Here is a 24,832-nt window from a genome sequence, read left to right on the forward strand (position 1 = left end):
CAGAAAGGCCTACAAAGCTGCGCTACAAATTCCTCTGAGTACATCCACTGCCAGATTTGAGCGTCTCGGGGTTCATAATACCGCCCAAGAATTGGTCGAGGCGCATCAAATCAATCAGCTCCGTCGTCTCTCAACTACTCCCACTGGCCAACATATACTGATGCGTCTTGATATCGGGGCCCCAGTCTGTTCTGAATTAGCTATCCCCATCCCGCGGTCTATCCGTGACTGCCTCCGTGTCCGTCCTATTCCGAGGAACATGCACCCCACCTACCACAGAGGTAGAAGGGAGCAACGGGCGCGGGCGCTCACCAAGAAACTCCCCATTAAACCCGACATCCTATATGTTGATGCGGCAGAATACCGCCACCTCGACGCATTTGCCCTCGCAGTAGTTAACAGCCCGAATGACCCCCCTGCTAACTCCCTAACTGTCCGCACCACTATCCCGGCAGCGGCAGAGGAGGCGGCAATAGCGCTCGCACTAACGACTCGGCCGTCACCCACAATTATAATCACGGATTCGAAAGCGGCCATTCAAAACTTCGCCCGTGGGTACATATCGCCCGTGGCGGCCAAAATTCTCCTTCAAAATCCCCCGACCTCCCTGGTAGACATCGTCTGGACCCCGGCGCACACCGGCTTGGGTGGAAATGAGGCAGCACACAACACAGCACGAGGACTTACTATCCGTGCCGGTGCCAGCCTCGTTCCCTACCACGGCGCCAGGTCAGCCAGGGATCACCTAATCACGTACCATGATATCACTGCGCATTACCGCCTCGCTCGCCGTCAATACCCTCCTGCCCACCCTGAGCTGACCAACGATCAGGAGCGGTTCTGGCGACTCCTGCAGACGCACTCTTTGGCCTGCCGAGCACTTCTGCACCGAATTCACCCCTCGCAATTCCCATCGCCAAATTGTCCACTCTGCGGGGACCTAGCCACGTTGGTTCATTCCATGTGGGCCTGTCCTCAAGACCCCTTTCCACCCGTAGTTAATGAAGAGCAGTGGGAGGGAGCGCTGGGCAGCTCGGACCCAGAGGTCCAGATACTTCTGGTCACCCGTGCTGCCAACGTCGCTGCCGGCCTCAAACCGGCGGCCACACCGCTTCCGTAAACCAGCCTAAGGCTCAATAAAGTGATTCCTCCTCCTCCTCCTCTGCGCCTGGAGCTGGTGGCGTGCTGGCCAGGCAGACTGATACGTTAAACGTTTTTCGTTACGTTCCCTATTTCTCGACGCCCTCGTCACTGCTCACTGTTCTGAAAAATCAGCAAGTACGTCAAGCACATAACACTCCTGTAAAAAAATACCACACGCAAGTTCATTTCTACCCCCATATGCACGATGAAAGCTTTGCGTTACGGCGATTCCAACCTATGCGTTGGGTGGGATACGCCACTTTTTGCTTGTAGTCTGAAAAATAAATTCCCATACACCCACCAATAAAAGTCCGCAAAGCGATAATGCAATCTCTTGGGATTATCCCTTTTGTTGCCTTTAAGTTGGAAGGGGCGAAACTTGTGCATTGCGGCACGCGATTTTGTGCCACGCGCTACCGCTTTGTGAACGTGCGAACAGAAGAGCGCCTACTTGCTGTTTAGAGGCACTCCCCCTTCCCGCCACTATAAACGCTTCACTATCTTACAGCGTCCCCAAAGAGGCAGCCATCATAAAGTGTTTTTCTTTATTTTATTAGTAACTCTATTTATTTGCTTTCATTTTCTCCGCGCCTTCAGCTATTTCCATCGAAATGGTTCATTTACTGCGTTCGCATCCGTAAAACTGCATAATTAAAATCAAATCAAATCAAATCTTTATTTTCTTTTTAATCGATTCATTGTAGGGTTTAACGCGCCGACGCAACGCAGGCGATGAGGCGCGCCGTAGTGGAGGGCTCCGGATTAATTTTGACCACCTGGGGATCTTTAACGTGCGCCGAAATCTCGTACACACGGGCGTTTTTGCTTTTCGCCTCTATCAGAAAAGCGGCCGCCGCGGCCGGGAATCGAACTCGTGACCTCGTGCTCAGCAGCGCAAATTCCTTTTTAATAAAAAAAAGGATGGATGGAGTGACGTTTGACCGCTCAATATCATGGGCCCCACATATTCGGCGACTGAAGGAGCGGCTTCTGTGTTTTGTGCGCATTCTGCGTTTGCTCGGTGGAAATTCGTGGGGCTGCCCTGTATTCTCCCTTTTTTGCCTATATAAAGCCCTTTTTGTCGGCCTCCTGCGTTACAGCCTGCCGGCCCTACATCAGCTATCGCCTACAAGCCTGAAGGTCATAGACTCAGTGTTGGCAAAAGCAATGCGCACCTGCTGGGTCTGCCTAAATGCACATCGACGGTTGGAACTCTGTGCGAAGTTCGGTGCTTTTCCGCCACAGTGCTACAACGCCAAGAGGTCCTTCGAACGTCTTTGCGCCATTTGACTCGATGTCACACGCATCCTTTGGCAGACATCTCAGCACAGCATGTTAGACACCTGCTTCCAGCGAATTTTCAAAGACCTCAAAAGTCGATAGTAGCACCGTGGATACTGGCGCCATGGAAAATTTGCACAACAATACCCGGAATCAGCAAAAAGTCCGCCATGCCCGCGGCCGCGCTCAAGTTCTTCACACTCGAGTATATCTACAGTACCTACAAAGGCTACACACATGTTTATGCAGATGGCTCGGTTCGCCCGGGCTCATCCGCCATCGGCGTGTGGATCCCAGCTGCCCGGTGTACTATCCAAAGAAAACTCAGCCACGAAACATCCTCGACTGCTACCGAACTGGCAGCTGTAAGAGCTGCTCTTCACTACATCAGCGGACATCATTCCCAGCAATGGGTAATATTCCTCGACTCTCGCAGCGCCTTACAAGCCCTCCGAAATATTCACAACAACCACAGTCAGCTTGTATGTGAAATTGGCGAAATTCACACAATGGCAGTGCGCGAGGGTCATAACATCTATCTTCAGTGGCTGCCTGGTCACTCGGGCATACAAGGCAATATTAGATCTAATGCAGCCGCCAGCGCAGGCCACTTTATGAGCAGTACGACCCAGCTTCCTTTCTCCCGAGAGGACAGCAACGCCCTTATCCTCGAAAATGGATGGACTGCACAAATGTCGGAGTGGGAGGACCCTCACCGCAGGTATCTACCACTGCAGGCTATTGACCCGCACTGCAAGTTCCGCTTTCCACGCGGCATCAACAAGCGGTGTGAAGGGGTGTTGCACCGACTACGCCTGAATGTAGCATTTACTCGAAGTTTTAAGTTCAAGATAGGTTGGGACGGACGATTCCCCTCTGTGCCGGACCTGCGCTGTGCGTGAGACTATCGATCACTTGCTGTGTGTCTGCCCTCGATTCGCTGCTGCGCGGAAAACTGCAGCGACCTCCCTCTCTCGTGTACGCCATGGAAGCAGTCTGGAACTTCGTCATTTGCTTGGGCCCTGGGCCAATACTGCTGACAGTACCTTAGGTACAAAAGTTCTACTCCAGTTTTTACGAGACACTGAACTAGACAAATTTCTCTAGATAGCAGACAGAGCGAGTGTGTCGTGATATCTACTCTTTCGCACTGTGGCGTTCATCTCTTTACTTTGCTTGTGTTGGTGTCACTGGCGTTCATCTATTTATTTTTATTGGGTTGATGTAACTCTTTTTTTTTTCGCGTCGTTTACTTTTCGTTTTGTTTAGTGTTTACATTAACGATTCTCTTTTCAATTGTATTTTTATGTCCGGACTCTGCTGGCAGATTTCTCTTGTTTTTACTTTCCTTTTTTTTTCAACGCTTCTTGTTTGTCTTCCTCCTGCTGTAACCACTCATCAACGTAGTCACCCACCATCTGGTGTAGCAAGCCTTGTCCCTAGCAGGGCTGACCTCACCAGTTTACATTAAAGAGCCTTCTCTCTCTCTCTCTCTCTCTCTCTCTCTCTCTCTCTCTCTCTCTCTCTACAGTAATTCAATCCTCCCTCCCCACAGCTTGTTGTTCTGAATGACCCACCTCTCAATATTTAAGTATGCAATTATGTTTAATTATAGTATAAAAGTATTATCATGTGAGTATATAAATGACTAGGCCAGTTTTTTACTTTTCTTCCGAAACACAGTATCAGCTTTCTTTTACTAAAAATCTTATCTGTGACCCTGTGTACGGCAGCACATTGCATTCCCACCACTTGCAGCATGTCGAGTTGATCGTTGCGTGCAATACCATGGTTGCGCGTTCAGGGGTTTATTAAGAATTTCCATTTTTTGGGGAAAGGGCGTCAAAATCCTTCTGGAGCGTGTTGGAGGGATGTTGAGGGTGTGTGTATGAATGCCTGTGTGCGTTAAAACCACGAAATCAAGGCACCCACACCAAAGGTGATGCTCACAACGCCGTAAGTAAGTAAAAAAGGTACTTTTATTTTTGTGTAGCCCTACGAGTGAACATTGAAACTATTGATGATGGGATTCCGAATGATACCGTACCAGTTGTCCTTTCGGTAGGCTCAGGATGCACGTTGAGAGAGGGAGAGGTGTTTGGATTGACACATGTGCCACCGACGCAGATCCCTGGTCTCCGGTCTTTTCCGCGGCGCTGCAATTGAGATGTTTCGTAAGAAGTGTTCGTTTATATCGCTCGTTCGTAAAAATCGCTCGTTTATAAAAACCGATTTCACAATTTGTTTCTATGATACGCTTTCATAGTTTGTTAGTTCAATTGATATTTATAAATGTACCTGACGAAGTTGGAGGGAGGGGACCTGTTATGCTATCACGGACAGGCTGATAACGGGGATCTTGTTTTTGTGATCGTGCGAGCTCAATTGCATGCGTTGTTTTTGATGAGTGTATGTTTTAATCTGTTACACAAATAGGACTGTATACTACGTGAGCGCATGCATGTATGTATAAGTTTAATTTTCTGTTTATGTGTGCGTAAATAAGTGCTGCCAGTACCGGGCCAGCCATCAAGATGCTTGAGACAGCAGCTTCTTGTGGCTGGTCATCATTTGTAACAAAAGGAAAAAAAAAAACAGTCCATTTCGTTTTATTTGAAGTGAGACAACGGCAGTGCCCAAGATCTCCGAAATATACGGAGCGGTTCACTCTTAGAGAGAACACGTGAGCGCGTGGCCAAGGGCCCACTGAGCGGGAACTGCCGGCGAGATTTGTAAACGCGAAACATGCGCATCAAGTATTACGGCCGGTGCGTGCATGCCCGTCGTTACGTGTCAAGCGATTAAACTGCAGCGACCGCCACACTCGATGTTCACATTTGCACGTCGTACGTTCGACGGCGACGACTTTTTTTGCTTCTATTGTTATTGCCTCTCGCTTGGTACGTCACTTTACGGGAGTTTCGGTTTTTACATCGCCCAGTATCCAGGTTCTAAGGCAGTATGTGACGTCAGGAGCTCTCGCCTTCTCCTTCCGCGTCGAGAGGGACGGTGCGACGGTGGCGGCAAAAATTGGTCGAGAGTCGAGACCAATCGCTCTTCTCGCGCGGCGAGAGCGATGCCGAGAGACAAAGGTGATAAAAACCGCGTCGCCTCTGTCGCTTTGGCTGCTCTAGCGAGAAGTGTGAATGGGCCTCCATGGTTTTAAACACGATTGTTTCTTGGGCTACTTAAACGAATAAATTTTGGTCTGTCTGTCTGTCTGTCTGTCACTCGATTCTACCACCCGGCCAAAGTGAAACAGGAACTGCGCAATAGTCTTATAAACCCACAGCCAAATCTAAACGTCTAAGTCCGGTGTTAATGTTCGTACTTGTCAACAATGTTCAACAACAACAAAACATTACACAAATATACGACAGAAAATCAATACATGAGTGATATTTGCTGCGTTCTTTATTGAAAAATCTACGGATGAATGGTTTTTGCGATTGCAAATGAAATACTACATCAGCTGCCGAAAACTGTCGCCTGCTGTTGCCCGCGCTACCTGACGGCAATTAAAAAATAAAACGTCCACAGTAACGAAAGGCTCCACTAGATAGGTTCCACGTTCCGCTTGGAACGCTCGTGGAGTAGGGCAGCGTGGTTCTATAAACGTTGTAGTAGGGTCCCTCGATTCACGCGCGTCTTCGCCGTACGGCGGCGCTGGCATCGAGGCACCCGACTTGGAGCAGTGGAATGCGGTAAATTTAAATTGACTTGAGCAAACCTCGAGCATGTTATCTTGGAAGAACCAGCATGAGAGGTGAGCGGGAAAGAGAAGGGAGGCATTTACTTGCCAGGGGCGCCAGTCGACTATCGTATTTCGCCGACATTTGCAACGAGAGGAGCAGGTATGCAGCCTTTTTTTCTCGTAGGGCGAAGAAACTGGCAACAAATCTGCCTTCCGCTAGTTGAATTGGCCAACATATCATGCTTGAAAAAGCAAGCTTGGTACAGGTTGCTGCATTAAGGATCAGTTGGTTTTGCTGTTATCAAAGTGGCCAGATGGGGCGAGTAATTAAGGGAAAAAAGGTATAGCAGTTCCACTCAACATGAAAGCTGTCATGTGCGGAGCAGTCATTCGCCAGAGGAGATGTGGCGCCGTTCTCTGCTCTTTGCCACCTCTCTTGATGAATTGAACAGAGGTTTATTTGTTCAATTCATTTAAATTTTCCCGCCTTCGCAGTGCCCGCGCGCCTGCTCCTGGGACAGCTCGCATCCTTTTATTCATCTTTTTCTTGCTTTACCTGGAACAGAACGAGCAGGAGTTTCGTTCTTTTAACAGCGGATCTGTTTAGGCCGAGCAATATCCTTCCGTCACCCCAAAAAACCTCGAAGTGTGAGGGAAAGTGGCCAGGAAGCAAGACGCCCACGAGTAGGTGTTGGGAGTGCTCGCGCCCCAAGCAAAAAATGACGGTTGGGGGGTACCGGAAATCGAACCCAGGACTTTTACCCCGTGCAACCGGCAACCTAACCACTGCGCCACCCCAAAGAACCAAGGGGTGCGGGTTTAGCAGCGCCGGGGAACAATAACATCTGCAGCCAATTGCGAAGAAAAAAAATGTGCAGAAATTCGGAGAATTGTCTACTAATGCGTAGCATTCTTCGGTCGCTTGTCTTGAGTGGGACTTCTCTATAGCTAATTTTCTGGGTTTTTCTAAATTTTGTCCGACCAATTATCTCCATTTACACTATGAAAACTTCTTCTAAATTTTGTCCGACCAATTATCTCCATTTACACTATGAAAACTTCTTCTAAATTTTGTCCGACCAATTATCTCCATTTACACTATGAAAACTATTACAGGTGTTACTTGCGCAAAATATGCATTTTTTGAAAATGAAGGGCTTTATACGGTTGGCCATTTTCCTCATTTTCTGAAAATTTTCTTGTTTTTAGTTTTTCCATATTCTTTACGACCAATTTGCCCCCATTCACGCTACTATAACGACCAGAGGTATTAATTCCACGAAATTTGCATTATTGTGGAAATGCAGAGTGTAACACGCTTTGCCATTTTCCCCATTTTAAAAATATATTGCCAATTTTAGTTTTTCAAAATTTCGTTCCACCAATTATCTCCATTTACGCTGTTACAACGATTATGGGTGGAGCTTTCTCGAAATAGGCACCATGTAGAAAACGTCCAGACAGGCAATGGAGGAGGCCGTCGTCGATAGAAAGCAGATATATTTACATTATTTACAGCCATCTTGTCGCATCTCCTAGTCGTCGTCTTCTTCTTCCAAGGTACCCGTCTGTTGATCTCGATGCCTGCGTCTTCTTCGGCATCGAAAGTGTCAACAGGCACTATTTTGGAAATGCAGGGTGTTACACGGTTCGCGAATTTCCGTATTTAAAATACTTTTCTTGTTTTTTATATTTTCAAAATTTAGTTCGACCAACCATATGCATTAACGTTATTGTAAAGATTACACGTGGAACTTCCACGATACCTGCAATTTTGTGGAAATGCAGGGCGTTAGACGATCCTGGCTGTGGAGTTACTTCGCCTATCTGGTCGAGCTATCGTCGCGTTCCGGGCACGCCGCATTTCTTTTGGCTTTGTAGCGCGGGCGTTGTCTTTGGGCTTGGCCGCGGGTTCTAGCGCACGCTAACGTTGCCAACTTTAGGAGAGATGTGAAAGCCTGCGGACGAAACGATCCGGGCTCGCCCGTCATGGAGAACTTTCAGCCGCAGGTTCGGAAATAAATGTGAAGGGGCAACAGCTCGGTCTCTGACGAAGGGAGAGGGGCCGCCAGCTCTGCTGTCTCTCCAGCGTTGCACCTTTAGTGCGCGAGCTGGAGTGAAGTACACTCTACGCGAGCTGTGTCGTTTGGCGGGCAGAGGGGCGAGGCTGCTGCAGCTGGCGGCTGGCCTGTTGCTGGCTGGAGCATCACCTAGCCATCTCCGCGTAGCTTCGTCAGTGCGGACCGACGCCGCGGCCTTAGCTCGGGGCATTGACTGTGGCGCTCCCCGTTTATTTCCAAAATATTCCCGGTTATTTTCTATTGCCCCCTTTCTAAATAAACGACCACCACTAGTGCCAACCTTTTGTGCTTGCTTTTATCTCGCACGGGCTGGAGCTTTTCTGCGTCGTGCTAAACTCGTTTTTTTTTGTTCCACGCCCACGTTCTTCGCTTACTATCGTAAAAACCATCCCGACGAGCATACCTAGCTAAATGCACGCGGGGACTGCCACTTAAGTACACATACAGTATGCCTCAAATACATCTGCAGCTTTCTTCGCGCTAAATAGCGCTAAATGACCATTGTCAGCGGTTCCTGGAGTTCTGAACGGGTCGGCCTATTTAAACCTCTTATTCAAGTATGCTCTTAACTTTTGGTTGGAAGGCTGAATCGAGGAGCAAGCGGGTATTTTTCGAAGCCTCTGTTTGGGTGCCTGACGCCGCGTGACTACGGTGGCTGGATACCATGACCGCGGACGAGCTATACTTTGACAAGCTGGGCCACTAAAGTGCTTCGACTTAAAACATGTGACTCGATAACGTGGCTGCAAAAGTTGGGGGCTTTGTTAAGTGCAGAGCACTTTGGAGTCCCGCATTGTCGTCGTAGCTCGTTTGCTGTCACGCTGTGTCGCCACCGACGCAATCAGGCGGCGTAGCGACGTAACGCACCCAAGCAGAGCTCCACGGCGGGGTGGCCTAACGGACCCAAATAGAGGCTTCAAAAAGAAAGCGGTTTATATAGTCATAACGGTTCGAAAAAAACTCCTCAACCGCTGTCGCTTGTCGTATATTTCCCCGTTGTTTAGCGCAAAGAAAACTGCAGGTACATTTGAGGCAAAATCTGTGTAAATAACTGGCAGCCCCGCGTCCATTCTGTTAGGAACGCCCGTTTGGTTGGTTTTTATGACAGTAAGCGAAAAAACTGGCCGCCAAAAACGACGCGTATCAAACTGCGCAGTAAGGCACCGGCACGTACGTGCCGGTGCCTTACTGCGCAGTTTGGAGCGCACGTGCGAGAAGAAAGCAAGCACAAAAAGAACAGAACTCTAACTCATGCTGTTCCAGGCAGAGAGCGCGCTAGCCCTGCGAAGTCGGTAGATTTGATTTGCATTGGACGAAACATCCGTTCAATTCATCAAGAGAGGAGTGAGACAGGGAGGGGAACAGCGTGATGGGAGGGGACCAGCGGTAGCAGTGAGCGGATAAACGCACCACAGCCCCTCGGGAGAATTAATCACTGCTCTGCCCTTCCGACAACTTTCACACTGATTGAAACTGCTTTAATTTTCAACACTCTTGCCTGCTCAGTATCGGACGAACAACAGGGCGTGTGGTGGCCAAACAGGGCACATACTATAAGGAAATACAGCAGCCCTTGCCGAGCGCAAAGGCGGAGAAGTAGCAGCCGACGCAGGCCACGCACCGCCCTTACGAGTCTACGCGCATGCGCCGCGTTTACAAGTCTCGCCGGTAGTTAGCGCTCCGTGGACCGCCAGCCACGCGCCTACGTGTTCCCTCTAGAGCAGGTCGTAATGTACAAAGAACTAAGCAGTTTTCTCCTAGTACCTGCCGAAGATCGGGGCTGGTACGGTTCATGGAAACATATAGAGAAAACTATAAACGTGCTTCAGTGAAACAAACAATTAAGTATACATTCCCAGGACTGATTTTGGAATGCACGCCAATATTATGAAGACAAAGCCAATTTTTCTGAAGGCAGGTTACTCTGGCCTAGAGAAGCATGCCTAAAAGTATTCATACAGTGGACTACGATATCTTGTTTTGTTTCTAACATTGTTTCTATGATGAATTATGAAAAGCGCGAGCATCCACGGGCGATATCGTTTGCTTCCATATTTTTTCGACTATTACGACATGCCTTTATCAGTGCATTCGGTCGCAAGCTGCTACAGAGCCTGAAGAACAATCTCTGTGGAATTGCTATTTTGCCATTCGTTATAGTGTGTGCTGTGACGGTGACCGAGAACCAGTTGCAGAATACCCTAGCCGCATATTCAGTGAGCCAGAAAACCGATATCACGCGTGTCTGAGACTGCGTGAAAAGATAAAATTTTAACCATTTCGGCATTCAGTTTATGCGCTTGTGGTGCAAACGGTTCCACGTGCTGACTATCCGTTCCTTCGAGTTTCGATTTGAAGCTTGACAATTTATACAATTGTTTTTTAAAGCAAAAGTTGGTGCGGCTTTGCTGTGAGACTCGCTGTCGGCGCCCCACAACTCCTGCGTTCGCGAGGCCAAGAAGCGGTACCGCGCGATAGAGAATGCAGTTTAATGATACTGACGAGCTTTGCCCAGCAAAGAGCCTAGTCAGGGGAAAAATGAAACGAGCGAGAAAAAAAGAATAGAAAAGCAAGAAGGAAAGATAGAAAGAAGAAAAATAAGAAATAGAAAAACGCATGCTCAGAGTTGGAGTGCGTAAAGAGATCAGTAGTTCGTTGTAAAAATGAAATGTTAAAGTACACTGCAGCACCACGTGACCACAATCGACCCTAGTGCACCACGGCTGCTACAGCGCGCCCCTCGTCAATATTCGATTTGGATTGATCATTCTGGCCGCAACTCCGACTGCCGCAATCAGTGCCCGAGAACCTGGGTATCACAGCATGCACATTGCCTGCTGCCGGAAACGTTACCTAGTGGGTGCATGGAACACATCCAGGGCATGAGCCTAAGCTCTAGGAAGTCTTACATAGATGCATAAAAAATTTTTTATGTTTAACGATAAACGTGATAAACGGAGCACTGACACGAAAATTTCATGTTACACTTTTATTGCTTTCATCGATGCCTAATGGTCTGGCGAACCTGAAACAGCACTTCAAATACTTCAGCGCGCGATAGTTAATTACATTGAACTGCCTGAAAATCGTTTGTTTCAAATCCCCGCGCTTTCATCCCGAACGGCGCATATGACAGCCTCCCGGTTTGACCTCACCGCTTTGTGCCGACGTCACCGGCGGCCGCTTGAGAGGGTGTTCCGCCCGCTCGCCGCTCGTGGGGCCGCGCGCGTTAAGCGACGTCACGAGTTTTTGACGAGCGCTGTGGCGTCACTTCTTTTTCGTCTCCTGGAGTGATGTCACGCTGATATCCATTTGCTGAGTGCCGCTAGAGTGAACTAGAATACTTGGGTAGTGGAAAAAGTGGCGGCTGCTCCCCACGGCGCCCTTGAAGCCAAACGTGTTAACCGCCGCTCGTGGCGCTGGTGTGCCCCGCCCGAGGAGATCCCGAAGCGGCGCGCGTTGATCGACGTGCCGCTATGCTGCTGTTCTGCGATTCACGCTGTGTTTTGGCGTTTTTTAACCGCTGCACGTGGTCTTTTTTGTGTGTAATTACAAGAGGAGCCTTGCAGGCACTGCACTGATCCTTAAGTGTTCTTGATTCTGTTGTTTATTGGTAATACGGACAGGGTGTTATGCGTGCGACGGTCTCTAATTGCAGAAGGGCCATGGCTCATGCAGTTTGAAAGGATTGTGCAGTATTGTGAGGTGGGACTGCACCCCTAATAAATTTATGTGTTTGCTAGAAATATGTTATATTTGCGATTTGTTTTACCCTGCTTTTATTTGTTGAGTTCCTAACTGTTCATAGTTATCTTACGTCTGCAAGACGTGGGCAGTACATTTCATGAGCTTGTGCATTTCTAAAGCGCTAATTATTTTATGTTAATGGGTAACCAGCATTCCAATGAACTGTGCACTTTAAAAATGATCGCGTGATAAAGTGTGCCATGTGGTGCTTTTCTTAGAACTACGTACGGTTGCGAATGATGATGCTTTTCGCTGACTTGAGTGAAGTTTTTAAAACGTATCGTGTGTGTTGCGTGAATTAGTGCACTGCAAGGGCCCGGGCCAGGTAGCACGCATTTTCTCGGGCCCTTGCCAGGCTCGGGCTTCAACAAAAATATTTTGGGACGTGCTTGCCCGAGCGCATGCATGCAGTGTCTTCGTGATGGTTGATGCTAAAATGTTTCCGCAGTGATCATGAGAGGTCACTGCGGCGCCGTTAAAAATATCTTTCGCTGATACTATACTCAAAAAATATTTTCTATGTCAGGATATATATATATATATATATATATATATATATATATATATATATATATATATATATATATATATATATATATATATATATATATATATATATAGCGAATCAGAAAATGGGAAATGAGGGGCTCTGTTAAATCAGACAGAAAATATGGGTTGGCAGTCAAGAAAACCTCGGAAAGCAAAGGGGAGGTTGCGGTGGGTCATAGAGACAGATGAAGAATTTTTTGAGTCAGAAAGAAAGTGGTGAAAAAATGCCCGCCGGGTGGGATCCGAACCCACGACCTCCAGAATACCGGTCTGGTGCACTATGACCCACCACGACCTCCCCTTTGCTTTCCGAGGTTTTCTTGACTGCCATCCCTTATTTTCTATATATATATATATATATATATATATATATATATATATATATATATATATATATATATATATATATATATATATATATATATATCTGTGTGTGTGTGTGTGTGTGTGTGTGTGTGTTGTACAAAGTTCGGTCCAAGTTACGAAAATTAAATGCGATATATCTGTATAAATACTCGCTCTATGTTGAAAAGGCCGATTTTTTTCGGGCTAATACTCTGTTGGACGCGGGCTGATATTTAGAAACAGTCTGGCGGGCTCAAGCTTATTTAAATTTGTGTGCGTGTGTGTGTGTGTGTGTGTGCAGGCACACTTGCACACACATACACACGCAGGCACGCACGTACGCGCACGCACGCACGTGCGAACACACACACACACGCGCGCGCAGACACACACACACACGCGCACACACACGCGAACGCACTCACGCGCGCGCACGCGCGAACACGCACGCATGCACGCACGGACGCACACACGCGCGCGCACACGCACGCGCAATAGAATTATGTTTATTTAATAAATAAAATGATCACGCAATAAAATTATGCCGTGTGACTTGGTGCTTTTCTGAGAATTGCGGTTGCGAATCCTGTATTTGCGCTCTCTTCGTTGACTTGACTGAAGTTTTAAAGGGACACTGAAGTGAATTTGTCAAGCTCCCGTTTTTGCTTGCACTGCGTAGACTGGCTCAAATTAGCCCACTTTTCATCGTTTATCCGGTTGACAAATCAGTAATTATTTTACAAAGCGCCGAAGAAGAAAAACTACCATGCGCGGTTTGCGGCGGCCGCACCAACTAAAGCTGTGACGTTGGGAGGAGCCGCACCGTGATTGGACGATGCCCAAGGTGAGCAACCAAACAAGTTTCGGTTTCGGTTTCGGTTCTGTAAAACACAACCTGTGGCGTTGTTGGATGGGCATTCTCAATAACTCTGTAATCATCGTACCGCGTTTCTGCCATGTTGTCAGCTGTAAAAATGCATAAAGATAAGCCTCCCAGGACGGCTTGAAATCGTAGCATTCACTAGCCGAGGCCTACGCAGTGCATGGACGCCATCCGCGTACCCGCAGACGCACAAATGTCATGGCTTTTCCCCCCCTATTTGGAGCTTGCCTCACTCATGCCTGTACCGTAAAATGCGTGTTCGCACCAGGCCAAGGGTCTTTTCATTCTGGCCTGTGCCCACTGCCCGCAAGCAGTCGGTGCTTATGGACAGCACGCCAACGAGAACTCGCTAGCGCGCCAGTGCCAGCCTGCGTGCGTTCTGTGAACTAGTTCGTGGAGCCATGAACGTTGCGGCCCAAACAAAGGTGAACTCAATGTAGAAAACATCGGCAGAAAACATAGAAGTTAACTTACAAAAAAAAAAAAAAAAAAACACGTACCCGCGGAGAATCGAACCCGTGACTCGCAAAATACTCCGCGGTGACATACATGCAGCCTTAGACAACTCGGCCACAAGACGGGCTGCGACGAGTATGGTAATATAAGGTATATATGTTCAACAAGTTTACATTTTTATTTAGTTTTGGCATTTCAAGCAGCTTAGGTGACTATTTGTTGTATTGTGCTCGTGCAGTAAGCGTCCCCCGAGTTTCCACAATAGCTCACGTCTAGCAATTGCATTTCGTACACGGAAAAGCGTTCGCAGATGCGTAGTCGTGCTGCTGACCGCTGTGCTTGTTCGCCCAGCGCAAAAAAGTGCTTCCCGCACCCTATTTTTACGCTGTACGGTAAAAATATCAGTTGATTTTATTTCCTTAGTACCTATATTGACTTCGCTGACTCTTCTCCCGCCTTCAAGAGGCCTTATATTTTCCTACGGGCGTACCAGTCAGCGAAGCGTCGCATGTGCGCTTGTGCAGGGCTTGTGTGAAGCGACCTTGACTTGGAGCTAGATACAGTGTACAAACTAACCAAGTAAAGAAAGACCCATTCTTCCATTCACAAACGTGTCCTGGCTTCGTTTCAACTGAGCGAACGAATTGCGACGACCCGTCGGCGTCCGGCGGACGAAACGCTGGGCCGACTGACTCTGTCTGAAGGCCGGGGAGCCGTGCAGATAGCGCAGCCAATTGCGAGCTCGGCCCCTCTCGACGTCACACGAAAACGCCGCAGAAAATGGGCGAGCGTAAAGAGAGGAGGACAGCATTTTCGAATTAAGTTTTCTACTAAATAAAAGCGCGTAAACGCGCCCAGAGTGGTCGTAACATGGCCTGAGGACCCCGGACTACAATTTGCGCAAGTAATCCCGCAATGTTTACATATCACTTCAGTGTCCCTTTAAGACATCTGCCATGTGTGCTGCATGGGTCAAATTTGAAAAAAGAAAGCGGGAAGCGTTTGCGTACTCACGACGCAGTTTGCTCGGTATTCAGATCTTGATAGAAAAATCACCAAGAAAATAAAGAAAAAAATCAGAAGTGACGTATGCTGGCCAGCCTAAAGCACGCCACTCTTTCCTCAGTTGACAATACGATAGCAAAATCATCAAACAATGAAGAAAAAAATATTGGCATGATAACGAGCTCGATCGCTAAAGCACGGCGCGGTCTGCTCGGTTGGCTAAATGGGATGAAGAAATGAGCAAACAGTAAATACACGACGTAGCTACCTTTCCCATAAAAACCCTGGTACATATATACCATTATCAATGGTTTTTACACGAAAAAAGAACTGTAGCCCCTCGGAGACTGCCCCAACGCACGCCTACCCGCCGCTACCCGAGGCGAAAAAGCGATCGATGATGATGATGATGATTAGTGGCTTTCCCTTTGAATCGGGGCGTCGGTTGTCAGCAATCGACTTGCCTGTTTTATTACGTTTACATGCCCTACTCCCAGGTTAACCTATAGATTTCCTTCCTCCCTCCCATTTTTCCCTCTTTTCTGTTTTAAACTCCTCGCCCCCACCCCCCTTTTTTCTCCCCTCGCTGTTCTAAATTCTCGTCCGCATGATTACTCAACCTGCGTACCCATCCCTTCCCTGCTTTTCCTCCACCACCACTCCAGTCGCCTCTTCGCCACCTCTATGGCCTTGAAGTTGAGGTTCCCCCTCGCCCCAAATCCCAAAGCCTCCGCCAGCGTCGTTTCCCCCTCACCCCACGGTGGCCGTATCTCTGTGCAGCTCCTGACAAAATGTTCTATAGTTTCTCGATCACTGCCGCAGCATGCACACGTTTCATCCTGCTGCCTGTAGCTACCCGTGTATGCCCGGGTTCTCAGGCACCCTACCCGTGGGGCACGCGAGCGCCACCGCGCGGGCTTGACACGAAGTGCCTCACTCGGCGCACGCCGCCGGCAGCCGATCGCGGAGGCCGTGACCCTGGTATTCTAGTTCACTCTAGTGCCGCTCCGCGCGCTGCTCCGTCGGCGCGATAAATGAGATCCAATTGAACTATGTTCTTCGCGTCGCAGGCCGCTCATATTTCAGCCAAGGTATTATGTTGAGTGAAGGAAGCGAACTGTGCAATAATATTAACGCCGAAAATTGGTGTCAGTGCTCCTTTAAGGCACATTCCCACTGGCGATGCGCCTCGTCGCGCGACGAAAAGCGACGTCGCAAAGCGACGAGCCGGCCGTCGCTTTTCGGAGTTTTGCGACGGCGGAGCAGATCGCTCTAGGTCCGAATTCCCTCGTCGCGCGACGGCCCCGCAAAACCGGTAAGCCAATCATGGCCGCGGAGTAGGCTGACGTAGCCGGAAACGAAACGTTTCTTTACATCCGGTATGCAAACGCTGCGGGCGGGCGGGCGAGCGCCGCCACCGCCGCTGGCTCGCTCGGCCAGGCGCTTGGCCCGCTATCGCTGTACCCGCCCGGGTCGGGCCGGCAAGCAACTTCCCGTGTGCATCGGTTCTTTGGTCAGTGGCTTCAGCGTACGCGTGCACTAATCAACGAATAGCGTGGAACTCATCAGTGTGGAGAAGCGTGTATGGATTGTAAATAGAGCTAGGTGGACAGCGAGACGGTAGGTTGACTTGCAGTGCTTGCAGCCTCTTCGTCTATCGGCGACTGGTAAACACGCGTAGAGTTCGGAGGCGTCAGAACGTTGCGCCTGTGAAAAGAAGCGACATTTGTGGGCCGTGATGCGGGTGTTGTGGCGTGAAAGCAAGCGTGTGCATTTCTTCGTGCAATAATATGTTGAAAAGAGCCTTCGTGAGTTTGTTATTCTGCTCCTCCCGCAACCCGCAAATGCTATCGGCATTGCTCCAGGTTAGTAGCATGTGTTTTAGTTTGATTTCTACCTGCTTTTGTCGCGTATTCTTTGACTTCGAATGGTTGACGCACCAACGAGGTCGTATGTACAAGTCGGGAAGCAGCTGCGCTGAACGCAGTCGCATCATCGCTCATCGCAAGTGCGAACACCACCTCAAGGCCTCATCGCGCGACTCGCGCCGTCGCGCGAAGAGACAAATCGCCAGTGGGAATGTGCCTTTAAGGGCAGGTAGCAAAGAATTTTTGGTCAAAAAAAGCACGCTCGGATAAGGGACGTATATACGTACCAGCGTGTCATGGAAAAGAATGACGCATGAATTGCGTCCCCGCGCAGTGATACTTACATGATGCTTAAGTGTTTCATGGGATTTACATCTGCCTTTTCGTGGAACCAATTCACATTAATTTTGTGGTCGTGTGTGCGGCCCGACAGACAATTGATAGCATTTGTGCCAGCACTGGACCGGCGGTATTCTAGCACCTTCGTTCGACATCCTATGAGACGGACCAAGAAAACTGAGATCACTCAAAGGACTGTAAAACGTTTGTACGAAGGAGACAAAGCGAGATGCTGTTGGTCGAAAGCAGTGTGATAGGGTGTTACAAAGGTTTGTTGCGGCCACAACGGGACACAAAGTTATGCGACAGTGTTTCGTCTACGCGATTGCGTCAAGCTCCTGCACGTATTCCTTCCGCCGCTTAAGTAAACCGAGTTAATAAATACTGTTTTGAAAGTTTGCTAAATTCTCCCGCGGTGGCTGGTGTGAGCATAAGCGAAGCTAGGAAACAATGTTTGCCTGAATAAGAATGCAGCTCAAGTTCACAAAACACCAGAGCTTGGTTTCTGCTCAGTGTTATGAAGAGCTGTGAACAAACGGAAGTAAAAACCATGAATTATGCATGTTGCATCCCCCTTTGCAAAACGATTTTGCCAGCCTGTTTTAAATCCTTGCGCATGTATGACTCACGCTGTCATTCATATTAATGTTTCATTCACGGGCGGCAGTGCACACATACTCTGGGCTCGGAAACTGACTATTTGTTTGTACCATGGCTCGGCCAGGTGTGTTTTTTTTTTTAGTTTTGCTATCCCTGCTGTCTTCAATAGGAAAGACAAGTTAGAAAAGTCTGCCAACTCACATGACAGAAGGTGCCGTCCTCTGCAATGCCGATGCGGACTGGCCATCCTTTGCAAACGTACTTGCACTTGGCTTTCGTGGTAGACTTTCTCTGTCGGATGGAAAATGATAGATTGTCATGACAACTCCACGTTTAAACCTCCTGCCAGCACAGCGTGCTGTTCATCGCAGCCAACCGGTTATGTGCGCAAGCTTAGACGTGAAACAAACGTCGAAAATGTCACTCTGAAAGCCCTTTAAGCTGAACAAGTCGTAATCGGCACTTCAGCGTTCCAAGTGGGCAACTTGCTGTTCATCCGGGAGGGATTCGCAGCTACTCGATGAGCTAGAACTCGAGCAGGCAACGGCGGCAGGGAGTTTTCGTTGTTTTCGCGCCTATTCGAGTTTCTGTTCGGGCCGGTGCATCTTCAATTCCCGCTGTTCCTCCAAGCGAATGACATGCGTCTGTCCTATAGCGAGTTAAACCTGGAATGCCTCGATGTTTATTCAAGTGCACAAACGTCACTGTCCTTTGCCCCCCTCCCGTAGTAGGTATGTTATTGTCTGCGTAACACACCAACCCCTGACGCAAACCACTCAATTAGGGAGGACAGCTGACAGGGCGCATTGAGCGATGAGTCTGCCATGTTTAATTCTCCCACAAGCATAACTGGCATGTCATCGGTAGTGCGCCAGCTCCTTCTACACATAGCCCGTGCCCGCATTAAGTGGGAACCGGTGATGGGCGCACACAATTAGTCGTGAGATGTTGAAAAGATGTGGCTCGGAAAGTCTTTCAAGCTGAAGTAGGAATATGTGCTCAAGCCAGCGTTCCAACTGGGCAAGTGGCTCTTAACCGTGAGGCGTTCGCACCTAATATGCGAGGTGGACTTTGAGGCGGCAATGGCGGCGGCGGCTTTCAGTCATTTTACGCCCATTTGTGCTTCTGTGTATCCACCGCAATCATCTGATAACAGCGCTACCGCCGTTGTCAGCCTATTGCGCAACTTGTGAAAGATGTATGGGTGTTGGCGAGGGGAATAACAGATGTGATGGGGGTCAGCGGTGGCGAGGAGGAGTCCCAGAGTGCCAGAGAGTGAGGCGTTTTCACCGGAATGAAAACTGTGGGGAGGTTAGACATATACTGCGTCGGAGTAAAATGAAAAAAAGAGATGTTTCCGTGAGGAATAGAACGCCGTTAGAGCGGCTGATACAAGGGAACATTTTTAAGCTCTTGGTACATTGTTCCAGCAGCAACTTTTGTCTCACCAATTCAGCTGGAAACTTTCTTTCGCAGTTGGGGTCCACCGGTCGTCTTTTACGCTGTGGGTTTGATGCTGTAACGAAGCAACGAAGGCATATATAAAGGTGATGCGCCCTCTTTATATGTGTCGAAATAGCATGGATTCAAATAGGCAGCATAGAACTGTACTGCGGGATTTGCTGGTCACAGCAGATACGCCTTGCGTTTCTGCTTTGCTTTTGTGGATTTCTTTTTAACGTGGCTGTTGAGTGCGTACCTTGCTGCAACTGAAGGAAAGCCAGCCAATAGCCGCTACACCGCTCTAATGACGTAATTGAAGCGGTCGAAGAATGCGAGGACCGGGAAAGAGAGAAAATTCTTTCGAGCATGTTTCTGTGGGATTGGCCTAGAGCAGTGATTCTTGGCTGAGCTACTTTGCGACCCCGTAATCTAAGTACTAGATGGGTTGGTTGACTCCATTCTTCAAGCACTCAGGATGTCGGAAAAAGGTGAAAAAAAGCGCTGCAGGGTCCCTTTAAACGCTGGTCTTTGCAGTAGCTTCATAGTACTGTATCAATTACTCCATCTCGGCAGATTGGTAGGGTTGTTGTCGTTGTTGTTCCTTTTTTCGGAGCACAAAGAAACTCTAGGCGTTGTTTAGGAATCGGGAGATTCGAGGGGCAGTGTGCCCGCTTAGCCTGTGAGTGGGTACGGACTCGGTCGAGTTGATCTTGTGGAGGCATTTTGTCCGTGCTTCCAATACAGTCAAACCCGGTTATAACGAACCCGGATAGAGCGAATTATGCTATATATCGAACAAAAATATTTCAGTTACGGAAATACATGGGAAACATATTCCCTATAACGAAGTTAACATCCGATATATCGAACTCTGGGCGCCTGGAACGGCCGCCGAAATGCGTGATCTCGAGCGGCGATAGAGATGTGGATTGGCCGCGACCACGGAGAAAGAGCCGCGACTGAGACATTGCGCCTCGCACGGAGCGACGTGACGCCCAATACTTTCCGTAACTGTTTCCGATGCGCGGGACTCGCGACGGAACCCGCACAGACAGCGAGTCCGGACCAAGACAGCAGCATCGGTGAACGGTAGGAAGAGCTCGCCAACGTTCCCGATGATGTCGCCGGGGAAATCCGTCCTACGCTTATAAAAATTCACCCGCATTTCCCCGAAGGGGAGCATGGGGAAGTGCGAATGCACGAGTGATGCGAAGGAACTCTTCTTGGCCAATCGCCCTAAGTGGGTATGTGGTGGGGTCGCTTTCGCACTTAAAAACTCTTCTTGGCCAATCGCCCTAAGTGGGTATGTGGTGCGGACGGACGGACGGCGGTGGACGCGTGATTCAGGGTCGCTTAAGATAATACTGATTGTGGAATTAAAAGCTATTTATTTCCACAATAGCCTGGTCAAAGTTTCAATGACTTGTGGGCTTGGCGCCTCGTGATCCCGATGTATGCTATAGGATTCAACCAGGGCTTCAATCCCATCTCGGTGAGGTATATTTGTGTACAGAGAAGTTACATCTATAGTTACAAGGAAGGCGCCATCAGGGATTTTTATGTTGTTAATTTCCCGTAGGAAGTGGTTAGTATCACGAAGATATACCGAATGGGTAGCGAAGGAACTCTTCTTGGCCAATCGCCCTAAGTGGGTATGTGGTGGGGTCGCTTTCGCACTTAAAAACTCTTCTTGGCCAATCGCCCTAAGTGGGTATGTGGTGCGGATGGACGGACGGCGGTGGACGCGTGATTCAGGGTCGCTTAAGAAGTGCATTCGCACTTAAAAAAGCGCTTTCGGCAGTGTCGATGTGCTCCACCAATGCTCCTTTGATATTTTTGAGGACGCGGACTCGAACTGGAGCAAACAATGTTTCGTGTAGAGAATGCTACGGTTGTTGAAGCCGCCAAAACGGAAGTGAAAACAAAAATCACCGGTTCTTTTTTTGCAACGTGGGCAGTGAAGGCGGAAAGTATCTTTATTACTTGCAATAAATGGATTATTTTGGGGTGGTAATGGCTACTGTACTGTGTTCGTTTCTGCATACGCGGATGGCGGAGTTGGGGAGGGGGCGGGGGGCTGCCGCGGATTGCGAACTCGTAACAATAAGCTCGTTATAGGCGGGTTCGGCTATATCGAACTATTGGATATATCGAACTAATCGCGGTGAATATTGCAGTTCGCTATGAACGGGTTTGACTGTATCTCGAAGAACAATGTTGGCAAAATATGATTTGATTCGCTTCACAAAATTCACAAAACTATGGATCAGAAACGTGAAAGCTGTAGAATAGTACGTGCCGCTCGACTCCTGAACGTGAGCGCACGTGAGTAGAGCAGGTGGAGACCAGCCGCGCAAATCCCTGATTCCATGGAAGCTGTGGCATGTGCCAGTCTGATTGCTGGCGTAATTCGTGCCGAAAGACGAAGAAACGAAATCGAAGAAAAAGACATATAAACGATGTACCAGAAAAGAAGGCGGTCTAGGTAATTTGCATCAAAGACAAAATACCTAAAGGGGAGAAACAGACGCAGATAAGAACCAGCAGTCAAGAAGTTGTCAATAAGAATGGACAGGATTTCGCCACCACAGCATGTAAGCCCATTCTCCCTGTTCTCACAGCATGTAAGCAAATTCCCAGCATGTAATTAAATGTGGGGTCTCTCTGAGATTTTCGCGTGGTACATACACCTAGAATGACTTATTTTCGTTCCCTACCATTGCCACCCATTTATCAGATGTTTGTCAAAACATGTGACACCGAAATACAGATGCTGGCTGCGATGTGGCGTCTTCGGTTTCCAAACTCTCCAATCTTTGGTGATGACTAAGGGGAGCACGTATGGTTCGCTGACAAGAGTGACTGCGTCCTTTCTTTCACAAAACTTCAGCGAGGTGGCTGGACATCTCACTTACGCTACCCATCATGGTAGCTGGGCATTGCATGTCGTTCACGATTTCATAACAGGTTAGTGAAAGTATGATTGAATATGAATTTTTATTACGCCGACTTATGTGTTACACAGGCCGGGAAACTAAACTGTTTTCCCGATTTTAGCGAAACTACCACTCGGAATCCTCGCAAGCGGGGCCCGATGAACACTTGCGCGGGGTTTCGAAAACACTCTCACTTTGCGGAGATTTTTGCTCTCAGATACAGATAACCCAAAAGGAAGACCTTCCTCCAGTTACTCGTACTTTTATTGTAAGTGCTGTATTGAATGATCCTATAAAAGTATTACAGGAATGGTTGACGATCTCTATTTGGAAATAAGACGCGATGGATGTTTGACAGTGTTTGCATTGGAGTGCCAAGAAAGGGAATAAAAGCGACTAACTGACAAGGACGAAAACAGGACGAGTGCTAAATGTCCGCCCACCCTGCTGAACTTTCGTGAAATAAATAACGCGGTCACTCTACTCAGCAAACAGTTTGCGCCCCTATTCATGCATCACCAACACGACCAAATGTCGAATATTTTGGGGGCCGATAGTCAACTATACGACTGTTGACCGAAGGAAAAACTTTAAAAAAATAATTTAAGCTTAAACAGCATACCAGCTACAGGAGGTCTGAGGGCATGTAAATGCAGGTACTTATTTAATACAGCATGTAACCCGCTCACGCATAGCTAACAATAAAAAATTGCTTGTGAGCGCTATCAAACATTGTTTCCTTTTTTGTCACCTGACTTAAGTACTGGGCTGTCAAAACACGGCCATCCACTGAAGACTGCGGTTCATGGTGTATTAGCAACACGCGTTACACTGGTGAGCGTACATTTTAAAAGAGTACTGACACGAAATTTTTATGTTACGTTTTTTTCGCTGCTATGCGTGCCTACCAGCCCACTAACCATAGAATGACAGATTAGACGGTCGAGCACAGCGTAAGCATTCATTTACGGCGTCGTTTATTCGTGCCAGTTTCGGTTTCGACAAAAAAACGCCGAGCGGCCGCCATGACAGCATGTATCACATGGCGTCACCATTCTTGCCGTATCGCTGCCTCTCTGGAAGCGCGCGCGAGCGAGCGAACGCCCGCGCCCAGACCGGCCGAGGTCTTCGCCGTCCCCACAGGTCCGGGCAGCATGACGTCAGTCCCAAAACCATGACGTGTACACACGCCCGAGCAGCGTGCGCCAACCACAGCCAGCGCGTCGGCTTCGTCACGGGAGCCCCGGCGTCGACAGTTTGGGGCACGTAGCAGATGATGTCACGTCGACCCGCTCTGGCCTTTCTCGTGCGGGCGAAGATTAAAATGGATTTTAAATATGTTTCGCTGAACGGTTGCTGTTGAAACTTGCTGGGAGATATCTCCTGATAAAAAGGAAGCGTTTTACATAGTTATCTCGGCTTTGAAATTCCGTGTCACTACTCCTTTAAGGAACATCGCTAATAAAGACACTCAACAAACGCTGTGTTCTGAAATGGGTGGGGTGCCCCTCCAGACAACCCTCGATGGGATGCCCCTCGAGTCAGAAAAGGGAATGCAAGGCGGTAGCCTCAGTTAGAACCAAATGCGTCGTTTTGGGAACATTTACTGCTCTTCTGAACAAATATGTATTGTTCAAACTTAAAAATAGGCGTGCGAAAAAGCTTTGAGGTTTCCGAATAGCTCCACCGTTATTTCTTGTGATTTCCTTTTTCTTACTACATGGGCCATTCTCTGCCAATCTGTTTACAGATCATGCTCCGTCCTTGACTTGAACTTACAATTCAATGACTTTCGCAGATGAAGACATGAAGGTCGAGGCAGAATTTTGGAATATTCATAATTATTTGCAGTACAAAGAAGTGCCTCGGCGCTGCACTAAATTTAGGCGCACCTTCGTGGATATAAACTTCTTTATTTGAGCCCGACAGCCCGCGTTGCACAACGCTACAAACTGAGGACAAACTGTGCAGACTGCAGCGTGACAATAGAGCCGTATGTAAGTTTGTTTGTCTCGACGCGCAACGTGTGCTACGGGAAAATGAAGTTCATTCTTGCGATATGAAAAATCCTCTCAAAGTAAAACTGCAGATGGCCAGGTTTTGTGCTTGTAGGCAGGTTGTGGCATACAATAATTGGGGCTATACTTCGAGCGGGATTATTGTTATAAACAGTAGGAAGACAAATTAGCCTATCTTTCAGGTTACGTACCGACGACCTATCGCTTACTGATTTAAAGTTTAGAACACCGCAAAAGAAGCGCACAAAAAATCATTACGACTTTGCCAAGACAAACTCCTTCAGTGAAGAGGCGCTACTATTGCGGGAATAATGAGGTACACAGCACTCACTCGTCGCAGCACTAGCCAAGTGAGCGCACACTCCGAAGAGGACTAGACAAATCACCCAAGCTCTCATCACTGCAGGCTTTACTCGAGGTGAGTGCAGGTTCACAATTACCGAC

The 24,832-nt window shown here is 48.4% G+C and overlaps 1 long non-coding RNA gene across 1 annotated transcript; it reads right to left on the bottom strand.

The window, feature by feature from the left end:
- Positions 1-4,507: 4,507 nt before the first annotated feature.
- Positions 4,508-24,832, bottom strand: LOC144164944 (uncharacterized). The gene is made up of 4 exons (XR_013321261.1): positions 24,720-24,832; positions 19,440-19,507; positions 18,193-18,282; positions 4,508-4,580 (listed from the first exon to the last, which is right to left on the bottom strand). It is a non-coding gene; the product is annotated as an uncharacterized LOC144164944 (long non-coding RNA).

The sequence above is a fragment of the Haemaphysalis longicornis genome, unplaced genomic scaffold (assembly GCF_048455015.1).
Source record: "Haemaphysalis longicornis isolate Haplotype H1 unplaced genomic scaffold, Haemaphysalis longicornis Haplotype H1 scaffold_14, whole genome shotgun sequence".
In the NCBI taxonomy this organism is placed as follows: domain Eukaryota; kingdom Metazoa; phylum Arthropoda; class Arachnida; order Ixodida; family Ixodidae; genus Haemaphysalis; species Haemaphysalis longicornis.